Source organism: Nyctereutes procyonoides, unplaced genomic scaffold, assembly GCF_905146905.1.
Source record: "Nyctereutes procyonoides isolate TBG_1078 unplaced genomic scaffold, NYPRO_anot_genome, whole genome shotgun sequence".
Taxonomy (NCBI): Eukaryota; Metazoa; Chordata; class Mammalia; order Carnivora; family Canidae; genus Nyctereutes; species Nyctereutes procyonoides.
Genome location: NW_026575136.1, coordinates 10,021,680 through 10,045,515, shown reverse-complemented (window position 1 = coordinate 10,045,515; position 23,836 = coordinate 10,021,680). Strand labels below are relative to the sequence as shown.

The following is a 23,836-nucleotide window of genomic DNA, read 5'->3' as shown; positions in this document are numbered from 1 at the left end:
CCTTTGCCTTGATGCTCCTGTTTCTATTAGGAATTCAGCATTACTTCTAGGGGACATTCAGATATGTCCTCACGTTCTCCAGCTTTAAAATTCTCTTTGCTTTCTATCATTTTTTCTATCTCTATTTTTAAACCATTGGCTTTCATTTATTGCTTCCTTTATCAGTTGCCTACTCTGCAAGTTACTGATTTTAATCTGCTGCAAACTGAGAAATCAGATTAACTCCATTAATTTGAAATAAATTAGGAGTAATTTGACTCAGAGTAAGCATCTGGAGTGCTTTCCTCTGAGTAAAGCAAATCCTCTTAACTGCATGGATTTTGTACTTGGTAGGATCTGTTTTGCTATCCAGGGACCTATTTTGCTTTTAAAAGTGAAGGTGTTAGATAAGGCACCTTGGAAAAAGTGAGGTGTTATAATATTAAATTGAATTTCCTTTTGATGTCAGTGTTTTCTGTGTTTACAGAAGCTCTGGCTGAAGAATAAAAAAAGAGAAGAGGTAGTAGGCGCATGTACCAGTATTTGTTACAGGAGTAAATGAGACAGCTCACAAATGCGTGAACTTAAGTATTACCCTGACTGCATTTCACATCCACCGGCTATAGGCCCACTCACTATCTATTGCTCTACTTCAGGCAAATGGGATTGACAGCGTGGGTTACTACAGTGATTCTCAGATGGTGCTTCCAGAACCAGCAGCAACAAAATACTTAGAAATCCAAGTTCTCTGCTCAATACCCGACCTATTGACTCAGAATTGCTTGGGCTGGGCTCAGCAGTCCATGGGGTGACACTTCCTCCAGATGATTCTGATGTAGGCTAAAGTTTGAGATTCCCCCCCCACACACACACACAACTTCTCTCCCCCCCCCCCCCCACGCCCGACTAACGCTGCTGGGACTCAAACTTGATGATATATCAGTTACGTATTAGATTCACCTGGGGAGCTCCTAGCCTAGAAATTATTTTAAGGTAAAAACAAAAAATGGAAATAAAAACAAAACACTTCAAGTGATTTCATTTTAAACAAGGGGTGAGACCTATTTCTCTAGACCTTGCTTTTAGGCTGAAAGTAGTCACAATTGCTTAAAAGCTGTAATTTGAACAGGGCTTCGTGGTTCAAAGTAGCTCCCTTTTAGCATCTATGGTCCCAGAACTCTTTCCCACTAATCCTTTGCCGTTTGCATCTGTGAGGAAGGCCTCTGTTAAAATGCAAATGTTATCTGGGAGAGATGGTATCTATAATTAATATATGTTGATGTATTTTCTCCGGCTAATTTCATAGTTCTGTAGCCGTGTTTCTCAAACACCAGCACACATCACAATCACCTGAAGCCTAGTTTAACAAAAGGTTTCCATGCCCCACCTCCAGACTTTCTGATTCTGAAGATCTGCAGAGGAGCCCAAGAGTTTGCATTTCTAACACGTTCCAGGTAAACTGGCAGTTGTTGGGCCTGGGACTATAAGAACCATTGCTTGGAGGACAGAAGGGTCCTGAGGACTGGGATTCACAACAAATAAAGCTTGCTGGATGGGGAAGGAAAAGGTCATGCTGCTCTTCCCCAAATAGGGGACCAGAGCAACAGGAAGACCATCCTGCAGAAAGAAATAGAAGGGTAGCTATTATAGTGATGAATCCTCGTGACTCCAAAATCATGTGATTATCATTAGAATAGTTTGATAACATTAATTTCTAGTTTTCAAGTTTTTATCTAGAGTTTTCCAATATATAGGGTGCAGCAAAATGACCGTACAAGTTTGTTAAAAAGCCAGACACCTGGTCCTCAGCTTTGCAACTTCTATTCAGGAAATCTCGGATGAAGCCCAGGAACAAGTGAAGCAGGTGAGTTTGCTGTAAATGATCTTTTATTTGTGTGTTTGTAATCCTTTATTCAGAGAACAGAGGACTTTTATTGTTATCATTATTATTAAATACTTCTGGAGATTTAAGAGTAGAAGTATTTTTCTGAGAGTACTTCAAATATACTTTTGTTTTGTTCTCAGAATGACCCCTACCCCTTCTCACTCCTGGGGCCTTTATTTGAAAATAGTTTAGTTTACTACTTAAAAATAATTTGAAGATAAAATTTTTCTATATTGGATTTTTTTAATATGAAATAACTCTCAGGTCCATCTAAACACAGGAGAGATGAGCCATCCTTTTATAGGACTATTCCCAGTTATGGAAATCAATCCAGTTGACAAAGACCATGTGGGGATAGTGCACAAAGCTTCATTCTAACAAATTCCAGCGACTGTTCAGCTTTCCCTGTGATGATAGCTACCCTATTCCTGCTATATTGATGGGAATCTTTACAGATACGGGTGTTGTTAGTTTACTATTGTGATTTGAAAACTTAGGCAATTCTAAAAAAATATATAGCAATTGTTGCTAGCTTCCTTTTAATTTTCTTACTCCTTTTGTAAACCCCATATTAGGACCAAGTGAAAATCAGGATAGTGGCATGCTTATAATGAACCTGGAATCTTACTGCACAAGAGAAAGGGTTGCTATCCCAGCTACCTTCAAAGAGTAGTTTGGTGCAGTTACTCTGACAGTGATGAATAAGAAGAGATCTTCTAGGAGATGTAGCTGGCGTATTTAAATCTTTAAGCAAATTATGAAAGCCATTATAAAATCTGTTTACTGGGAAGGAAGGAAGGGTCCACCTCTTCAAGAATTTTTTGCTCTTTTAAAAATAAATTTAGTGAATAAATCATTGTAGCAGAATGCTACAAAAGAGGAAACTTTTCTGTCTCGAAATCTAATGGTGTCCACCAGGAAAACCATAAAAGGGTATGGGTCAAGGATACTTAGACAAAAATATGAAGAAATATTTTATATTTTAAAGATATATGTACCTCTGGTTAAACTCAGAAAGTTAACCTACATAAAATATCATGTTTCACTAAGAATTATTGATAATGTGTAGAATGGCCTGTCTTGCTTGGTGAGGTGTTCAAGATTTTCCTTTGAAAACATTTCTTTTTTCACTTAATCTGCATTTGAATTGCATTAAAAGTTGAAATTGTACAACTGGAATGGGCATGTGAATAGTTTGTTGCAAAGGAAGACCAGATTGTGGTGGCTTAACTGCCTTAAGCCACACAGCAGTCTGAACTGGACTGGCTCATGTATTGTTTGGCATTGAGAGCTTGTTGTTTTACCCTGTGAGGAAATAGTCACATTTATTCAACCTTATTGTCATCTTTAGTTCCTGTATTTAGCAGAGAGGCAGCATGGGAACAGAAGTAGCTGCCTATCAGAGAAAGTTGCCAGGTTTCAGGGTCCCCAGGGAAATGTCTTGAGTAGAACACTCTGGAATATTTCCTAATTTTGATGCTGTAAAACAGTTAGTATTCTGCTCAGGCTGATAGGCAATTCCTGTATTCACGCCATACTAGGTGTTATGCTATAGAAGGCATAAAAAAATTGCTTCAAGCAGCATGTTTTCCTTTTTGGCATTTAGGAGAAACTAAATGGGGAGTTGTGAATGTCCCTCCCGGATTTGTTTGCTCTCTATAGAAGAGGGCTACTTATTAAGATCATGGAGAGACTTTTGTGAATGGTACCTTATAAAATAAAAGAATATTACTACCTCTTGTTCTATTACTGTTCCTCTCTTTCAGTAATACTATACTTCTGATCTTGGTGTAAATGTCATATTGTGTGAATATGCAAACATCACATCCGCCTACATATGTTCTGTTGCTTAGTAATTCTTGGCACTGGAGCACAGTGAATTCTGTGCCTAATAAATGAGATATCCATCAGAATGAAAAATGAATTATGTTGGTCTCTTGGATAAGATATTGTTATTTCAGATTTTAGTTGTGAAAAGTAGGTTGCATTTTCTTGTGCATGGTAGTCCTGAATTCAGAACTAAATTTGTTTACTAGTTCATCAAATAATGTCCACCATCTAAGCCTTTTTGGAAGAAATGGGCCAGTATTTCAGAGTGTTTATTTAAAGATGTACATATTTTTAGATATATAAATTTTTGTTTGGAAAAAATGTACTTCTTAAGAATCTGGAAAAATCTCCTTTCATAGTAAAACAAAACAAAACAAAACAAAAACAAAACCCAAACCTATATTTAAGAGTGAGTTCTGGAATTATGCCTTGAAGATTGATCAGTACATTACCTTCATTTTAGTATCATTATTACAGCCATCCTTTTGAACTCTGAGCCTACCATCCCCTTTTGTAATGTCCATTCATAAATCTCTGCAGTTTGAGGTTTTGATAGGGATCTATCATCAGCTTCAAATTACTGCATTAAAAGATCTGTTAGAGCATCTGGATGGCTCAGTTGGCTGAGCGTCTGACTCTTTATCTCAGTTTAAGTCTTGATCTCAGGGTCATGGGTTCAGGCCCCACATTGGGCTCCATGCTGGCAAGGAGCCTACTTAAAAGATCTGCCTTTATCAACACAATTAATCCTTTTCTGAATTTGAGAGACACTCTTTCTCTCTGCCCCAAATAATTAAATATGCTTTTCTTTACCAGTGACTTTAAATCCACCAAACAGGGTTTCAAATGTCATACTCTAGAAAGTCATTTCTTCACTCGTAGATGTTCATTTCAACACTAGGGTTTTCCTACTTCTTGCACTAAAGACAGGATACAAAGATAAAACATACCGGCCTTCTTATTTAGGAGCTCATGCTCCTGTGGAGGAGACAGATGTTACAGAAGAAATTATAATAGAGGCCCCAAGAGACAATAGATATCCTATAATAAGGGAGATACTGAATCAGTTCCAAAGGAAGGCAAGAATTAATTGATTGACTCTTAAAGCCCTCGTTGTGTTGAGGAGATTAAAGAAAATATTAACAAGGGGAGATTGAGGAAAAGGTTTAGGCACAGTGGTTAATATACTTTGAGGCACAACTTCTTTTGAAGAGAAGGAGCGTAGGATGTTCCCACTCTACTTCCAATCAGGAGAGGGGGGCTTAACTGAGATCGCTAAGAATCTGAGGCATAGACTCTGCAGTTTTAGGAAGAATACAGAGTGTACCCCCTGGAAGATGGAAATGATAAGAGGGATACTTCAACTCCTTGTGTTTGTAGGGGCATTCGTGGTTCAGCTGGCTGCCACATTATGGGATAAAGCCAATCTAAGGCCACTCTAATTAATGAAGTATGCATTTTATATCCCTTACCTCAGGAGGATGTGGAATAAAAATACAAGTGATGTTTTATAGCCAATTTATTTTCACTTCAGCTGAAACACTGCTGCTCTGCCCTTCCCGGACCTCTAAATGCTGACGCTCTTCTTTCATTTCACACACTGTCTCTTGGGCATTTTACTTTCTCTCATAGCTTCAGCTACCTACTATGGGATGATGGCTTTCAAGTTTTTATATTCTTTGGGCCTATCTAATGACATATGTGACCTTTTCAGCTGGCTGTCTCATGGGTACTTCAGATGTCCAGACAAATAATCCTCTTTTAACCACTCTTTAATATGCTCTTCCTTTTATGTTAATTGTGTCCTCTCAAGTAGATGACACAGTTATCCACTCAGCTGGAACTAAATCTAGAAAGGTGAGTCACCCTTGGTACTTCAGTCACACTTTTACCCCTCATGTACTGTAACTTAATATATAATGTTAGGTTTATCATCATTCCTCTCTCTCTATCTTTATTACACTAGTATAATTCAGACTTTTCACTTGCGAAGACTTTCAGTTAACAACTTCCATGCCTCCATTCCTGTCCCACTAAAATTTATCTTAAATATAACCAGAGTGATTTTTTTGTAAAACAACAATCTGAACATGTCACTTTCTTGTTTAAGAATCCTTCAGCAGGGATCCCTGGGTGGCGCAGCGGTTTGGTGCCTGCCTTTGGCCCAGGGCGCGATCCTGGAGACCCGGGATCGAATCCCACGTCGGGCTCCCGGTGCATGGAGCCTGCTTCTCCCTCTGCCTGTGTCTCTGCCTCTCTCTCTCTCTGTATGACTATCGTAAATAAAAAAAAAATTTAAGAATCCTTCAGCAACTTATTAAATTCCCATCTTTGAAATGTAATAAACAATTGGTTCCTTGAACTTCTTCCTGTATACATTCTGGCCATATTTTCTATTCCTTCTGCCTTTGACTTTATGCTAATGGAACATATAAACTGTAGTTGCCACCATGTCATGGTGTATCTCCCTTCTGTGTCCCTGTTCTTATGCTATTTTTTTTGCCTTGAATGCCTTCTCCACTGCTACTCATATTTTAGGATTAAGCATAGCCATTAATGCTATGAATCTTTCATTGAATGACCAGTGTAGGGTGGTAAAATTTACTCTGAGTATTTTTATCTTTGTACTGTCACTATATTTATAATATTTGTTTGGGTTCCTGCCAGATTGAGTTACTTTTGATTCTTTAGTGCATAACAAAGTACTTGGTATAATAGAAATGTTAGATGAATGGATGGATGGATGGATGGATGGATGGATGAATAAATGGCCAGTAGTCTTGCTTGATAGTAATGCTCTCCATGTACACTTCCTGTGAGGGGACAGGCAGATGATATTGGAAGTAGTAGACCATAAAGCCACTCTAGGGGATCCCTGGGTGGTGCAGCGGTTTGGCGCCTGCCTTTGGCCCAGGGTGCAATCCTGGAGACCCGGGATCGAATCCCACGTCGGGCTCCCGGTGCATGGAGCCTGCTTCTCCCTCTGCCTGTGTCTCTGCCTCTCTCTCTCTCTCTCTCTCTCTCTCTCTGTGACTATCATAAATAAAAAAAAAATTACATAAAGCCACTCTAGATTGTTGGTCAGATTGAGTATGCCAGGGTCACGATGAAAATGGTATATGAAGAATTGTACTTGAAATTACTTGTTAAAAAGAAATAGTTGTAAGTTAAGAACAACCGGAGATTTTGGCAGTTGCCCAAGCTGAATATATTTAAGATGGAAGTGGAAAAGGAAATAAGTAGGTTTGAAAGACACCATCAAGAAAAAAATAAGCCAGGAAAATCAAGTGTATCAGCTATAAGTAGGAGTGAGGAGAAAAGTCTTAAGTGTCGAGAGGGTTTAACCATACAATTTGTGGTATCTTAGGGCTGAGTAATTAAGAAAAGATGTATAATCTTCCCAGAATTGGAAAAATGTTAGTTTATGTAGAACTAACATTATAATACACATTAACATTTGTAGAATTCTTGTACTTCCACCATGATGGAGTAACTGGTATTAGTCTTGCCCTACCACTGTAAACAACTAGAAAATTGATTGAGATATACAAGAACTGATTTCAGATATTGGATAACAGACAATATAGAACTGTGAACTCTAAGAGGAGAAAATAAATGAGGTGTGCCCTGTGATATCCCTGGTATTCTACGTGGAATCACTTTCTGAATCCTAACACAGGGACTCAGGGGAGGTTGAAGCAGCTTCAGTTTGCAAAACAGAGCATTAAAGAGCTGGGAACTATGAGGAAAAGAATTCCTGAAATATTCATGGGCTCTCCTTCAGTCCATTGCTGAATAATAATGTATGTGTGTGCAGAGTGAAACCTGATGAGACAATTATCAGGGTGCTGGAAGTCAAATAATTCCCAGAGCTCATACAAAGTTGAGATCTTCCTGTCATGCAGAATCTTTGGGCACCTGAGGCATACTGTAGGACACCAGAAAGTAAGTCCAAATTATGTTTGAGTAAAGATTACTCTTAAACAAGTCCTAAAGAAATCTCAAAAACATGTCATGAATATATATATATATATATATATATATATATATATATATATCAGACTAATCCATGAGTAATTCAGCTGCTGCTCATAACAAAATTTAAAACTTTCTAAAAAAATGCTATAAAATCCGGACACTCATAGCATAGTATTCACAAGGCCTCTCACCCACTCAACAGTCAGTAGGCATACAAAGAAACATAAAAATATGATGCAGAAATAGCAAAAATATCAGTTAATTGAAATGCAGCCAGAGAGAAAATAGATGAATTTGGAAATTAGAGCTTTAAAAAAGTTATTAGAAATATACTTACTAATTAAATGAAAACATGACCATAATGAGAAGAGAAATTAAAACTATGTGAACTGGAAACTCTAGAGCTAGAAGATAGAATATCTATAATGAAGAATTCATTAGACAGGCTTACTACGGGATAGAGACAGCAGAAAAAAAGACTAATGAACTGAGAACATAGATTGAACTACAATAGAAACTGTCCAAACTGAAGCAAAGATCTCAGGGTAGGGTAATGCCAATTGAAAAAACATACATATAATTGGAGTCCCAGAAGACAAGGAATAACTAAGACTGAAAAATATTTTTAAAATATTGACCAGTGTTTTCAAAATTTGATAAAAAGTATGAATTCACAAATCTAGGATGCTGATGACTCTAAGCAGAGCAAATAAAATAAAAACCACATGAAGAAATCATAATCAAATTACTGATCCAGTGATTTAAAAAAATCTTAAAAATAGCAAGAGAAAGGACACACATTAGATACTACAGAACAAAAATAATGCAGATGTTGCATTAAGAGCATAATACTGTTTGGGCCTATCCATGTTGTCTCAAATGGCAAGATCTCAGCCTTTTTTATGGCTGCATAATGTAACATTGTGTGTGTGTGTGTGTGTGTGTTTATGTGTTTATATGCCTTATCTTCCTTATTCGTTTGTCTATTGAAGAACACTTAGATTGTTGCCATATCTTGGCTATTATATATAATGCTGCAGTATGCATAGGGTTGCATTTCTTTTCAAATTAGTATTTTTTTAAAGATATTTATTTATTTATTTATTTATTTATTTATTTATTTATTTGAGAGAGAGTACATGTGCTCAAGTGAGGGGAAGGATAGAGGGAGAAAATCTCAATCAGACTTACTGAACACAGGGGTGGGGTGAGGCCCAATCTCCTGACCCATGACCTATGAGATCATGACCTGGGCTAGATCCAGGTAAGAGTTGAGTGCTTAACCAACTGAACCACTCAGTTGCCCCAGTGTTTTTTTTTTCCTTTGGGTAAATACCTGATAGTGGAATTATTGGATCTAACAGCATTTCCATTTTTATTTTTTTGAGGAGCCTCCATACTGTTTTCCACGTGGTTGTATCAATTTACATTCTCACTAATAGTGTATAAGGGTTCCTTTTTCTCCACATCCTCACCAATACTTGTTATTTCTTGTCTTTTTGATTTTAGCCATTCTAACAGGTATATTATATTATTTCATTCATAAATGGAATCTAAACAAAACAAAATAAAAATTAAATGAATGAACAAACAAAAAAGAAGAATCAGACTTCTAAATACAGAGAACAAACTGATGGTTGCCAGAGGGGAGGAGGGTGGAGGTTGGCCAAAATGGGTGAAGAGCAGTGGGAGATACAGGCTTCCACTTATGGAATGAATAAATTATGGCAATAAAAGGCACAGCATAGGACATATAGTCAATGATACTGCAATAGTGATGTATGGAGACAGACTATTGCTACATTTGTTGTGAACAAAGCATAATGTATAAACTTGTTGAATCCCTATGTTGTGCACCTGAAACTAATATAACACTGTGTGGTAACTCTACTCAAACAAACAAAAAACTGATAACAATGCAAATAGACCATGAAACAGACCCTTCAAAGTGCTAAAAGGGAAAGTCAAAGTGCTAAATTTCTATAATGGGCAAAAATATCTTTCCAAAAAAAAAAAGGTAAAATTAAATAAAATTTTCAGATAGTGAGAAAGAGGTAGAGAATGCTAAATATGGTTCTTCAGGTGAAAGCATATGAGGCCAGACTGAATCTGAAGCCATATAAAGGAACAAAAAGAGCAATAGAATTAGTACATGTGATGATAACTATAAAATCTTTATTGTCTTAATTTCTTTAAAAGACAACTGACCATTTAAAGCAAAATAATAATTAGTGTTTTTTATACACAAAGAAAAAATGATAAGATTAGAAATATAAATATATTGTTATAAGGATCTTACCTTATACATGACATAATGTAATCTTAAGGGTAGATTCTGACAAGTTAAACCTATTATAAGTGCTGGATAAACTTCTAAAAGTAAAACATTAATATATATCTAATAACCCAATAGCTGAGATGAAATGTGAATATATTTTCATCCCCAAAGAAGAGTGAACACTGACAAAACAAACAGTAATATAGCAAGAAAACCCTCACTCTAATAATAAGGAGGTAGTAATATTGATACTAGAAAGTGAGACTTGAAGACAATATTACTAGAAGTAAAAGGAACTAGGAATAAAAGGGGTGCCTGGGTGACCAGTCAGTTAAGCATCTGCCTTTAGCTCAAGTCATGATTCTGATAAATCTGATAAATCTCCAGAGTGATCCAGGGAAAAATAGAGAAAACACATTATTATGTTTTTAAGATGTTATTTATTGGAGGGAGGGAAAGAACAAGCGGTGGGGAGGGGCAGAGGGAGAGAGAAAGAGAAGCAGACTCCCCACCAAGCAGGAAGTGTGAGGTAGGGCTCCATCCCAGGACCCTGGAATCATGACCTGAGCTGAAGGCAGATGTTTAACCAACTGAGTCACCCAGGCACTCTGAGAAAACACATTATTGATAGAAGGAACCAGAGAGAGAGACATAGGTGTAGAACTTTATCTGTTAACATTTTAATAAGTAAATATTATGAATTTTTATGCCAGTATGTGAAACATACTTAGGTAAAATGGAAAAAAATTGTTAAAAGGAACACTTAACCAAAATGGGCTGAAGGAAAAAAAAAAGTTTTATATCCAATAGTATTAAATTTATAGTTGAAAAGACTCCCAGTAGGAAAATTTCAAGTTTAGCATTGCTAGTAAATTCATTAAAGTTTTAAGGAGTAATTAGTGCCAATCATACATACAACTTTTTTCAGAACCAGGATAGATCTGAGCACTTGCCAGGTCATTGTATGAAGGTAGTATCATCCTGATACCAAAGCTAGGCAAAGAGGCATTGCAATAAAATAAACTTAAAATTTGATATCCATATGAACTTGGGTACACGATTTTTTAAATGTTAGGACAACAAATCCAGTAGCTTATCAAAAAGATAATAAACCATGACCAATTGGAATTTATCCTAATGATACAAAATTGGTTTATCTTTGAAGATCCAATAATTTATCATATTATTAGTATAAAAGAGAAAAAACTGTATCCTTTATAGTTACACAATATTTGATGAAATTCAATGAACACCTATTTATGGAAAACTCATAGCATTTTTTTTTCTCATAGCATTTTAATGATAGAAGCAATTTTGTTTAACCTAAGTAAAGGAAATCTAAATAAATGGAGACGTTTATCTTTTATGGATTGGAAAACTTGATAAAGGAAATTACCATCTATGTAATCAAAGCGAAACTATAACCAGTTTAGCGGAGGAAAGATTGAGCATTTTTCTCTTTGGATGAGAAATAGGGAAGGATGCCCCCTTCTCATCACTTTTATTTAGCATTTTCTGGAAGTCCTAGATCACGGGTCAGCAAACTCCAGCTTGCAGGCCAGTCACTTGTTTTTGGAAGTAAAATTTTAATGGAATATAGTGATACCAATTTGTTTACATATTGTTTATGGTTGCTTCTATCTTCATGGTACAGTTGAATGTAGCAGAAAATATAACTAGTTGGTTTAAAATATTTACTATGTGATCCTTTAAGAATAAATTTGTTAATACCTAGTTGAGTAGTGAAGTGTGTGTGTGTGTGTGTGTGTGTGTGTGTGTGAGTGAGAGAGAGAGAGAGAGAGAGAGAGAGATTGTGTGGAGATTGGAAAAAAAAGGAAATTGTCTTTATTTTCAGTTAACATATTTAGGTACAAGGAAAATCCTGCTTAATCTACAAACCTAATAAAACTACTTAAGGTCACATTACAGGGTCTAGTTTTAACACAATTTCTCTTCAATATACTAGGTATATAAGTGCTTGAGTATACAGAATTTAAGAATTGATAGCATTTGTATTAGCATTGAAAAATACAGAAGACTTAGGGATAAATATTTTTTAAATATTTATTTATTCATGAGAGAGAGAGAGAGAGAGAGAGAGAGGAGGCAGAGACACAGGCAGAGGGAGAAGCAGGCTCCATGCAGGGAGCCCGACGTGGGACTGGATCCCAGATATCCAGGATCAGGCCCTGAGCTGAAGGCAGCACTAAACCCCTGAGCCACCCTGGCTGCCCAACTTAGGGATAAATTATTTAACAAACTCAAATGGAAAGCTTGGAATGATTATTTATTTGTTTGTTTGTTTGTTTATTTTGGCAAAACGTTTGCTACACATAGAATTACAGGTTGGCCTATTAAAAAGAACTGTAGAACAAAAATAATCAGACAATGCTACCAGAAATGAAATAAAATCTAGATAGATGGAACAATATACCATGTTCATAGATTTGAAAGCGTAGAAAATTGGAATACCTACATTGCAGGCTTCCATATTTACTGTAAAATTACACCAATGGGATGATTGTGGCAGTCATGTAAACATCAATGGAAAGAATAGAGAGTCTAGAAATAGACCCTTTAGATCAGAAAAACTGCATCCTGCCTGGAGTCCAAGTTACCTAGAAAAACTCAGCAGATACTACATTTTCTGTGCAATGTCTTAAATACCTGTCTAGTGACAGCACACATGCGAATGTATAACATGCATGTTAAACATAACACTAGGCTAGGAATTTGCAGTGTCCTCCTTCACGTAATATATTTGAACTTTCTGTAATTTCAGCTGGACACTGAGTCCATAATTTGATTATATGCTGCTGATGAGCATCAGTGTTTCACATGGAAGCATATAGGGTAAGTATCTAAGATTTACACAGCCAACAATTCAAACAATTTTACATTCTTGCAAAAAGTATATTGTTAACATGTTTATGATTTAAATATAGAACCTATATTAAACGCTCTACGGTTTTGACTTGGAAGATCATTAAAATTACTTTTAAAGTATGAATCTAACACAAATATGGAATTCTTATTAATGGAGTTTATAGAAATATTCCTGACTTAATATATTTACTCCACGTTGTAAGATCAGTTTACTTAACATGTTGCCCAATGTGATTTAAATAGATTATCTTTAAAGCCGCCAGAGAACAATATATACAGAGGAAAAGCAGTATGAATGGTGGCTGACAACTCTTCAGAAACAATGGAGATCAGGAGACAAACTAAAATTTTAAAGTACGGAAGGAAAATGTCAGCCCAGAATTCTATATTTAGTGAAAATGTTTTGCCAAAAAAACTCATCATTTCAAGCTTTCACATTTGAATTTGTTTCTTCTACTTGTGTTAATAAGAAATATGAGGACATTCTTAGCTATAGTGAAAATAAGTCCTGATTTTCCAGACTGGACAGGAGCTTAAAATACATACAGTCTGTAGGCTGGATCTAAACAGGACCTTCCTGACACAGAGTTTAATTGTAAAATCAAGCATAATGTATATAATTAACTGTAGGCAAAAAGGCAGTTTTGAAGTAAGATCTTCTTGGTAAAAAGAATGTTTATGAAATTGGTATATTAGACTCTCAGCACCTGAACATTAAGCACCTGATACACTTAACCTGACTGTGTATGCGCTGAACCTGGCTCACAAAGCAGTCCTCTGATAATCGAGTAATTTTCCATCTACATCTGCCAAGAAGAAAAATGTAACAGCTATGCTCACACAAGCCTTACATCCCATTTAGCAGTATCATTTTTTTGTTGTTAAATTAATAAACTGGCATTCCACTTGATGTATCAGTTTCTTATGAGCTTAGTTAACATGAGTTAGCCTCCTTGAACATTATCATGATTGGATTCCTGAACAGTCAATTTTAGGATGTCTCTGCAATCTCATTTTTCCATCCACAGCAATCTACAGAAGATGGTAAAACCCTTCATCCCTTAATCTTTTTAAAAAATACTTTTTATTCGATACAGCTTCAAACTTAGAATTGAGAGAAGAATCCAAAGAGTTCCTATTATATTCTTTACCCAGATTTAGGAATCCACTATATTTTACCTTAGTTTCTTAATTATTTTCTCTGTATGCACACATGTATCAGTATACATATGCATACGTGTGCATGCAATAATATTTTTCTAATGATGTATTAGAGACATCATTTTCCCTTTCCCATAGATATTTCAGTATTTCCTAGGAAAATGGACATTCTATCATGTAACAACATATAATTAACATTATAGAAAAATTAACATCATAATTTGATACAGTGTTGTGACATAATCCATAGTCCATGTTCAAACTGTTCATTGTTCCACAAATGTCTTCTATAGCCCCTTCGGTCATTCCCTAGCTCAATGTCCAGTCCGCTGTTTTTAAAAATTTTGAGGTATCTAACTGTTCCTTCCTCAGTCTTTGTCTTTTTTTGAGGATGGCATTTTTGCAACAGACATTTTGTAGAATGTTCTTTAGAGTTCACTTGATGTTTTCTTTTGATTAGGTTTGGGGTGTGCAGTTTTGGAAAAAAAAAACAAGTGATGTGTCCTTCTTAATGAATCATACCAAGGGACATCATATTATTTTTGTCTTATTTATGGTTATGTGAACTTTGATCTCAGGTTAAGGTGGTGTCTGAGAGGTTTCTCTTTTATGAAGTTACTGTTCTTACCTTCGTAGTTATCCTTTCACTACCACCCCAGTTGGTGGTATACTGTCTTCTAACATCACAGATTAGTTTTGCAGATTTGTGGTCTTTATGTATCTGGAATCCCACAGTATGTACTCTGCTTGGGTGTATTCTTTTGTTTTATATTATGTTGTGAGATTGATCCATATAGCTATGCAGTTGCTATTTGTCTATTCTTACTACTGTATGGTATTCTGTTACATGAATATATCACCATTCATGAGCAATTGAGCAGTTTTCCAGTTTATATTATAAAAAATGTGCTCTGTAAACATTATCATAAATGTCATTTAGAGAATCTATTGGGTATGTACCAAGGGGGAGTAGAATTGTTGAGTTGTGTGTATCCATTTATTTGGTGTTGGTGGACATTTCCCAAGAGTTTCCAAAGGGGGTTGGTTGTATCAACTGTTATTCTGTCCAGAAGTGAATCAGAGTTTTGGTAGATCTGAAATAATATAACTTATTTTTTCCTTCCCTTTATTGTACTTGCTATTATCTCCAAGAAATGAATAGCATTTTTTTCATGAAGGAAAGTTGAATTTTATCAGAGGAGTTTTCTTCATTTATTTGAGATGTTCATATGATTTTCACATTATTTTCTGTGTGTTAAAATTATGTGGATTGATTTTTGAATGTTAAGCCAACCTAGAATTATTAGAATGAAACTACTTGGAAATAAGCTATCCTTTTTATATACGTCTGGACTACATTTGCCAATATGTTATTAAGGATTGTGTCTACATTTGGGAGAGAAGTTGGTTTCTACCTTTTCTTTCTTACAATATCCTTGTTATGTTTTAATATCAAAGTTATGCTGGCCTTATAAAAAGTTAAATAGGAGTTCTCTTTCTGTTTTTCAGAGGAGTATAATATTAGGGTTAGTAATGAAATAGATGAAATAATTCTTTGTTGAAGTTTTTTGGGACTAGGGGTTTTATTTGTGAGAAATTTTAAAATAATTGTCTCAATTTCTTTGTTAGGCATAAGAATGTGCAGATTTATAATGTCTCTGTCAATTTTAGTAAATTGTGTTTATTAGGGACATTTCATAGCTTGTTGAAATTGTTAATTTTTTGCATAAATTTAATAATAGTATCCTCTTTTTAAAAAATGTCTGTAGGATATCTGTTGATGTCCTTATTTTCATTTCTGATATTGTCAACTTGTGCTGTCACTTTTTTTCTTCGTTACTCGTACTTTTTTATTACTCTGTCCAAAGACTTTTTATTAACCCATTCAAAGAATCGGTCTTTAGTTTTGTTGATTATCTATATAGTAGACTTGTTTTCCATTAGTAAATGTCTGATTTTGTATTCTTTCTTTCCTTCTTTATGTTTAATGGGCTCATATTTTTCTGGATTTACTCTAGTCATTTAGATTCTCTGTAGTACTTCCTTAAGACTCTGTTTTCTTTTGTTTAGCTCTATCCACAAGCTTTCGTATGTCATATGTGATGTGTAGTATTCATGTATTTTAAAGTACATTCTGACCATCAGTGTGATTTAATCTTAGGCATAGTAGTTTAGAAATTTCTTACTTTATTTCCAGCTTTAATTCTTCTGTGAAGATGGACATGTTCAGTATCTGAAATACCTTGTACAGTGGTTGCTAGTCATTTGTGGTTATTGAACGCTGGATACATGGCTAGTGCAATTGAGGAACTGAATTTTTAATTTTATTCTAAAATGTACTTAATTAGTAAATAGTTACATGTTGCTAGTGTCTTCAAAGCGAAGTCAGGGTTCCCAACATTTAATTTCTATGTTGGCATACCGAAGGGTATAATATTAGGTGAAGACCAAACTGGTGAAGGACCAGTGACTCAGGAAGGACCAGTGACAAATATTTAAAAATCTGTTTTATGTTTATATGTGTCTTTTCTTTCTGCCTTTCAAATTCAGCATTTCTAAGAGAAATCTTGTTTCATTCTGCTCCAGAGTGTGGGATATCCCCATAGTAATATCCTAAAAAAGAAATGAGAGAGTAAAAATACAAAGGAGGGTCAAAGAGGAGTGAAAGTCTGAATTCAATAAATAACTGGATTTTTACTTAGGAACTATGACATCTGAAAAACCAAAATCCAATTAGAATTCAATTATCTATTGAGGAAAACATGATTATAATCCCATACCTTATAATTATCATCATGCTTTTCCTTCTTCTCTTTTGTTAAATATTTCATTGGCTTATCTCACAGCTCCTGTAATTTTGAGTAAATCAATGATATGTACTCGACGCGGACCTTAGCTAGCTGAGAATATATTTCTTTCACTGAATCAAAGGTGAATATAATTATCTTAAAGAAAATTCATGAAATTACCACCTGCTTCAGAAGAAACTCAGCATTTGCTAGAGTTTCTCTAGTCTAAAGACTAGAATCAGATCCTCTAGTTATAAACAGGAAAAAAAAAAGTCCTCTGGGGCCCTATGAACAATACTTTCCAAAAATAAAGCTCTTGTCTTTTAGTAACACATCAAAGTTGTACCATGGTGTTGGTAACAGTGCAGAGAAAAGAATGAAACAGTTTTGAGAATGCTTTAGAGCTTGGGGACATTTCAGGATGAAAGTCCTTTAGGATTTTGCTACATTGGTAGCATACCAACATTATAGTTCCCTTATGAAATGTCACCATCAGAGAGATTAATTTTAGAAGTATGGGATCACAGAAATTTTTCCATTGATGTAGGTTACTTTGTTGAAGTCCAAATATGTGTCAAGAGTAACAAATCTATCTGACATGTCCAGTCAAGGATCTGTTTTAAGTAGAAACCGTGGCTTGCAGGACACTGTTAAATTTTAATTTTGTTTTCAACCACAAAAAGGAGTCTTTGTTTGCAGTTAGGATGAACACCTGTGGAATCCTTAAACATTTACAGACATGTCTTTAAAAGCTCTATGGTACAGTTAAGATTTAATCTATCAAAGTGGTATAAATAATGTAGACATAGCCTTAGGTGCCAGTTCTTCCCACAGCACATAGAAAAACATAACAGCAGTAAGAACTTCTTTGGTGATTTTCATATAACTCAAATATAACGCTGCCAAGAAGGCAGAGGGGAGCAGTGTAATCTGGAGATAGAACCTTCCTGATGCTAGTAATAATGTGCTAAAGTTTAGAAATGGGAAGTATCAGGGTTCTGGCAAAGCTAGAATTATTCAGAAGAAATAAAATTCAGTTGGTTTCATGCTCAAAAGCTTGGATCTCATTCTCAAGCTCTTGTAATTGAAAGGAAAGTCACTATATAAGAATGGCCAAGCAGTTCTGGGCCTACACATTGACCTTCCATGTCCTTTTAATCGAATCTTAAAGGTATTTTCACGTTTATCCATGCCATTAAAATATCTCTGCTAGAATTGAATGTGTAGGTTCAACCTAAATTTCAAACCCAACAATGTATTTAATATGAAGTAGGATGTGCAAAACACTGTATTGGCTACTAAAAGGATTAACAAGCAGTGTAAGATGTGGTTCTAATTCCAAAGATGACTAAGATCTAGTAGCAGAGATAATGAGAAAATATTTGAGCAGTAAGATTCATAACATGTATAGTTGAAAGGGGAATTTTTTTTGGGGGGGGGGAGAATTGTTCTGGAAAATCCTCTTGGTAGAAGAGAAAACGAGATTTAATAAAGACAAAGCTTAGCACACGTCGATGTGATGAGGGTGAGATGTTCTTCACTGAAGTATTAATTTAGAGGTGGAGACATGGACAGACAGACAGTAGCCTATTTTAGCTGGAGGACAGATTCATTAGAGGAATAGAGCAGTAAGTTGGAGATTTTTCCCCCCAGAATGTGGGGGGACTGGAATTCCAAAGTATAGTAATTTAAGAAAACGAGACTTTGGAAAGTTACCTTTATAGGTTGAAACTCGTATAATAAAGTTGTTCAGTAAATATTTGGTGAATTAATGAATTGGGAGATTATCACTGGATTTTTTTAACAGAGAAGCAGATTTTGGAATGAGCTGCTCAACTCCCTTAGAATAGAATTAGAGTCATTAGATGAGGTACTAAAAATACAACTGCTCTTTCTGTGGCAACACATCAAGATTGGTAATAAGCTCGCAATTTAACTTTCTTTTTGCAGGAGACAAGAAGTCTAAACTTCTTGTGTTCTTTGGTTCACTTAGTGCATCCCAAAACTCTGCTGCTTGTCATGTACTCTTCCTTTCCAAAAGACTTTATCTTTGTATCCTTCCTTCTCTCTCTCTCTCTCTCTCTCTCTCTCTCTCTCTCTCTCTCTCTTTTTTTCCCTGGCAGACGTATTTCTATGTTCCAGACCATGTTTTGGGTAATCAACCCCTGATCCCTTTCAGGTAGTGTTAATTACCTCCTCTTCTGTACAGGAGTATGCGCTACTCTTGCTGTGTTGTACATCGGAAGTGCCAAATCACCCATTCACACGGTGCTATCCATGCCTAACTCTGCCCCTATCAATCAATATCTAGCATAGTATATGGTCACTGAATATCTACTGAGTTAAACATGTACTTTCCAGTATCACAATGCTGCCAGAAGAGTGAAAAAATTATAAAACAAGTTATTTCTAGGGATGCCCAGGTGGCTCAGTGGTTGAGCATCTGCCTTTGGCTCAGGGTGTGGTCTTGGAGACCCGGGATCCAGTCCCACATGGGGCTCCCTGCATGGAGCCTGCTTCTCCCTCTTCCTGTGTCTCTGCCTCTCTTTCTCTCTGGGTGTCTCATAAATAAATAAATAAAAATATTAAAAAAAATCCAAGTTATTCCTAGAAAATGAAAAAAGTGGTGAAAGGATTGCTGGCCTCTCTTTTTTTTTAATTTTTATTTATTTATGATAGTCACAGAGAGAGAGAAAGAGAGAGAGAGAGAGACACAGGCAGAGGGAGAAGCAGGCTCCATGCACCAGGAGCCTGATGTGGGATTCGATCCCGGGTCTCCAGGATCGGGCCCTGGGCCAAAGGCAGGTGCCAAACTGCTGTGCCACCCAGGGATCCCCGCTGGCCTCTCTTGATGATGCTTCCTTAGTATCTGGAGGAAGGAAATCAGGAAGTGGTGATTCATAGTTTCCTTGTGAATTCTGGATTCAGCTTTTACTAAGATACTTTCATTTTAGTTTTAGACATTTCATTTAACTGTATGTACATACATATGCATATATACATACACACATATGTTCATATATATGTATACTATATGTATGTCTAGTATATATAATCTTAATGATCTCTCTTTTTCTGCACACAAACATGTACACACACATATTCTTAGTTGACAGGAGTATCTGCAAAAATGCCGTGCTTCTGCCAACATGGCTTTCCAAACAGGTTCCATAGAAATAAATGAAATAATCAAAACAAATCTTCAGCTATACATTTTTTCCTTCAGCTATACATTTACTTAGTTACCTGTTATTTATTTTACTGGGAATTTCTGAATTTAGTAATGAGAAATGAGTAATGAGTAGATAGCCTGTGGAATAAATCAGATAAATAAAGACCTAAGAATTTAAAAGAGGTTTCCAAAATATTCGTTTTAAGCTTCTCATATCTTTTTTTAAAGATTTCTTTATTTATTCATAAGAGAGAGAAAGAGAGAGAGAGGCAGAGACATAGGCAGAGAGAGAAGCAGGCTCCTCCCCGCAGAGAGCCCGACGTGGGACTCGATCCCCGGACCCAAGATCACACCCTGAACCAAAGGCAGATGCTCAACTGCTGAGACACCCAGGCATCCCCAAAGCTTCTCATATCTTTAAGCATTTTGTGTGACTTTTTTCATTCCAGAAATCCACAGCTGGGCTTCAGAGACTTTGTGGGCTCCTATAAATCAATGTACTACATTTTATAATATGTTCATTTTTCTGGGGAATTCCTTCCTTCCTTCCTTCCTTCCTTCCTTCCTTCCTTCCTTCCTTCCTTCCTTCCTTCCTTCCTTCCTTCTTTTTTGCAAAGTCAGACTTCCATAATTATCTATGACTGCAAAAGTATTCTATTGTCTACTTCAATGTGTTAGACAATAGGCTATATATACAATAATAGTAGTTATGGTAATAATCAACAGACAATTTCATTTTTGTAAAGATTTTTTTTATTTATTCATGACACACACACACACACACACACATGGAGACAGAGACAGAGACAGAGACAGAGAGGCAGAGACACAGGCAGAGGGAGAAGCAGGCTCCATGCAGGGAGCCCGATGTGGGACTTGATCCTAAGTCTCCAGGATCAGGCCCTGGGCTGAAGGCGGTGCTAAAATGCTGGGCCACCGGGGTTGCCCCTCAACAGATAATTTCAAATTGATTGTATCTTTTAATCTTAACTCTAAGAAGTAGTTTGTTTTTATTTTTTTTTATAGATTTTCATTTTGCTGGTGATTAAATTGAAATTTAGATCTCAAACATCCTGCATAAGCTAAGCACGTTATTCCATGGTAGGCAGTGGAGCCATGCCTCTCATCTCTCCAAATCTGCAATTCATTTCAGTAGACTTGTTCCTTGCCCCATCAACCATATGCTCTTCAGGAATCTCTCTCCTTCCATCTGTTTTCCTCTGTGCATAAGCACGATTAGTCCTCGAACAGCTTGTCCAACTGTGCTCTGTCTCACTTCCCACCATGGTTTCAGGTCTTCTGAACATGTAAGGTTTGAGGGCAGAGAAAACCGACTCAGCAGAATTGATATTTTGAGTTGGCCATCAGAAAATCATTCTGAGCATATTTCACTGTAGGGGTCAGGGTGATGGTATAGAGGAGTGGAAACATGACTGGCAGAAAGAGCTTTGTATTAGAAATTTGGAGGCAGATAAGAAAAGGAGTGAACTTGGAATAAAGCAGAGAGGGGACCTGGGAGGGGAGGGGAGGGGAGGCCATTTAGTATCAAGGACCTTGGTTCAAGCAGGAAAGGCTCTGTGTCTCAGGAGGAGAGGGGCCAGACCTTCATAACGCTAGGAGAGCCTGATCTCAGTAGCTCTCAGGGACTCCACCACAGTCTCTACAGTCTTAAATAGTCCTCTCTCATCAGAGAGAGAGACTTTCAAGAAAGTTGAGGCCGTACCTACCCATGTACCCAACTCTCATAAGGAAATTTAAAGCAGCTTAACTCATCAGTGATGCCTTTATACTCTGTGACTTCTGAGTCAGTTGGATCCTTATAGGGCAAGACCATCTTTATTATTTTCTTCTTCAAACCTGATATCCTGGGGGTATGAGTGTTTCTTCCTTTTTCCTTATCCCCTTCTTGGAGGCTTTCACCTGCCAAAACTAAGGGAAGATATTGCAGTGTTACTTAAACCTGAAGAGGAAACAATACTGGATTATGGTTTGTGAGGACCTCGATATATCTCATTTATTATTCTTTTTTGTTGAAATTGAGGTGCAGAAATGTCATATCCCATTAAAAAGGGTAGAAGCCTGGAGTCCTCAAATTTCTGACTCCGAACCACTCCCTTTAGCCTGTGAAATATTCAGTACACATTTTCTCAATAATATTGCTAGCTGACCAGAAAGGAAGTTAGTCACTACCACTTATTTTTCTTAGTATTAAGTTTAATAACTATTTCATTACTATAATAACTTATGAAAATTCATGGCCCCTTGGGACTTAGTTTTTTGTATCAATGCATGTACTGAACTAATCAGGCCACTGTTTATTCCCACTATGGGCCATTTTGCTGTGTTACTGCATTTGATGCAAGCAGGAATTGTGATGGGGCACGTGCTAGGACACAAACTGTTTCACAAGATGTACATATTTTCCACCACTAAAGGGATGCTATGCTTTGCAAGTAAATACTATTAATAGCCAAGAGGTGATCCAAAGCACCATATTAGGTCAGTAGGATATCTCAACATTCCCTGCGTGCTTAGTCTCAGGCTTCTAGGCAGTGGAGGTGAAGAAAGGGTGGGTGTTGGGAAAGGGAATGGTCCAGAGTTAAGTGATACCTGAATTGGACTTGCAGGTCACTGAGGGCAGATTTCAAGCAAATACTGAAAACTAGTGAAGTGTTTCTTTGAATTTTCCCTTTGTGGATCTTATTTTAATCAGTAATAGAACTGCTTCCTTGTCCACTGAAATACTGGAGCCCTGATCCCAAAATGGCTCTGGCTGACCCAAACTTCACTTTTTGTGGCACATAACATGGAGGAGGAAAGAGCTAAGGTTTTGCAGTCCTCTCTTTCTTCTGATAAGATGGTCAGCACTGGTGACTGCCTTCTTAGCCGCCGTCCTATCATGAACAGGTAAACTCTGAGCCACTGAAATTTTGATTTATTGATTTCCAAAACTTAAACAGAAGCCAGCCTGTCCTAACTGGCATATTCCCCACTGTTTTCCCTCATGATAAAAAGTCCATGGACTTTTGCTCTTGAAATAGGAGGTTGAAAGAATTGCTCATATATTACAAATCTGGCATTTAGGCAGAGTGAACACTGGTGTTCTAAGACTAAATTAGTTGAAGGCAAGATGGTACTTGCCATCAACAGCAAGCAAACCTAGTGAAATGAGAAAGGAAGGAGTGGTCTTTCCATTTAAAGGTGGCTGGGACTCAGAGGTATTAGAGGAGGACTTTTAAGTGATACTCTCTGAGTGGCATATCATGCCAGTCACTGCTGGGACAGTTTTTCTTAACCTTTCTGTTTCCCTCCACATTTAAAGAATAAATTATTACTGATACTATTCTCATATTGTTTAATAAGATTAAATGAGATACTGCATATAAAATACCTAGCACAATGCTTGGATATTAGTAATAAGTTAGTAAATGGAAACAATTGCCTTTTTTTCTAGCATTTTTTCCCATCCCTCTCAATTCCTGTCTGAGTATAGCCATGCTTTCTCCATCCCTGTAAAAATAATTATTTTCATTTATATGAACAGCTTACCATTTATGCCTAATGATGTGTAGCACAATAGCTGTTATACATATCATTAAATATGTGTCTGATTAACCTTCTTGTAATTTTAATTGCAACACAAATTTCCTCTTGTGCATACTCAGCCATCAGAGACCGGGGCTCATGAAACATGGTTGACTGCTCTCAACCTCAAAGAATTATAGGGAATGTCGATCATACATAGCATAAGTCATACACCCGAGGACAGCAGAGTGCAAAGGAAAGAACATTGAGTTGGGAGTCGTGTATACCAAGGACTAAAGACTTTAGGTCCCCTGCTAGAATTTATTCAGTCTTCTGACAGTTTTTCTTCTATG

At 36.5% G+C, this 23,836-nt stretch overlaps 1 long non-coding RNA gene across 1 annotated transcript in view; it reads left to right on the top strand.

Annotated features, from left to right (window-relative positions):
* The first annotated feature begins 1,429 nt into the window (after window positions 1–1,429).
* Window positions 1,430–23,836, top strand: part of LOC129495520 (uncharacterized) — a 332,901-nt gene continuing 310,494 nt past the window's right edge. The window contains exon 1 of the long non-coding RNA XR_008661540.1: window positions 1,430–1,843. This is a non-coding gene — a long non-coding RNA (uncharacterized LOC129495520). The remainder of the gene's footprint in view (window positions 1,844–23,836) is intronic.